Source organism: Branchiostoma belcheri, unplaced genomic scaffold, assembly GCF_001625305.1.
Source record: "Branchiostoma belcheri isolate BF01 breed outbred unplaced genomic scaffold, Haploidv18h27 scaffold9, whole genome shotgun sequence".
NCBI classification, from domain to species: Eukaryota; Metazoa; Chordata; class Leptocardii; order Amphioxiformes; family Branchiostomatidae; genus Branchiostoma; species Branchiostoma belcheri.
This window is the reverse complement of record NW_017804575.1, coordinates 4,197,471-4,198,591: the sequence shown is the minus strand read 5'-3', so window position 1 is coordinate 4,198,591 and position 1,121 is coordinate 4,197,471. Positions and strand designations below refer to the sequence as shown.

The 1,121-nt window shown below is 47.9% G+C and overlaps 1 protein-coding gene across 3 annotated transcripts in view; it reads left to right on the top strand.

Moving 5' to 3' along the window:
• Positions 1-1,121, top strand: part of LOC109487697 (sodium- and chloride-dependent glycine transporter 1-like) — a 29,021-nt gene that overhangs the window by 6,347 nt on the left and 21,553 nt on the right. The window lies entirely within an intron of this gene.

Below are 1,121 nucleotides of genomic sequence, written 5' to 3'. Positions count from 1 at the left end.
AATGGATACAGACTGGCCAATTTGATACTGTCTTACCCCCACCAAAAGATCTGCTTGGAGATTAACGAATGTGACTGCTAGGGCCCTGGTGACTGCATCGTTAAGGGAGATGTCAATTATGTAATTGTTACATCAGATGTTATATACTCCACTGTGATCTGACTCTAGCTGACAGCATCTTTATAATGTGTGCGGGTGTTTTGTATGTTTATAAAAGGCGTGCAGCGGAAAAGGAGAACTGGGATAGCGGCTTTGGGCATATATACATATGGTCTGTCCCTGAAGAAAGTGTCTTCCACGTCTGGCAGATGATTTGCGGCTTGATCGACCTGACGAGTGTCAGCGTACTGGCCTGCACACTCACACAGGCCGCCACACGTCACTCACGTCAGGGTGGGGAGGGGGGCGCACACTCACACAGGCCGCCACACGTCACTCACGTCAGGGTGGGGAGGGGGGCGCAGCTCTGTTACACACTGTTGCATCATACATGCACACAGGATGATACAAGGGGGCCTGCATGGGGGGGGGGTCCCGACAACGCTCTACGCTAAATTCTGAGAGCCGGCTACGTATTACACTACAGTAGCGATTACGCTTTACGATAAATTTCAAGTGGCTTCTACGCATTACGTAGAAGTAAAAGGCGAATTACGCTCTACTCATCATCATGAAGCATAAAGGGCCACTTGGAATTTATCGCTCCGTCTACGCTCTACGTAGAATTAAAACGGCCGATTACGCTCTACGGAAAAGGGCATGCGGGCCCCCATACAGATAGCGAAAACGACCGGAATGCTTGGTGTGTGGTCAGGGGGCTCACCCTATCACGACAATTTTATCTAGATGTCCAGCAAGGAGTTACAACTTACAGAAATATTAATTCCAAATTGAAGATTTGTTACAAGTTTTATTATTGATTCGTTTGGGAACCACTGCAGCTGTTAATCAATGCATATGTTCTGACAGGGACCAAGTATCAATAATATTTTTGTCAGGCTAAGAACTGTCACCATGTTGTTGGAGGCTGACGGTTGACTCGTTTCCATGGTGACAGAGAATCCTGAGCTCCTATTGGACTGATTTTCACGGAGACTAGAGTGAACCGCCACAGACGGGGG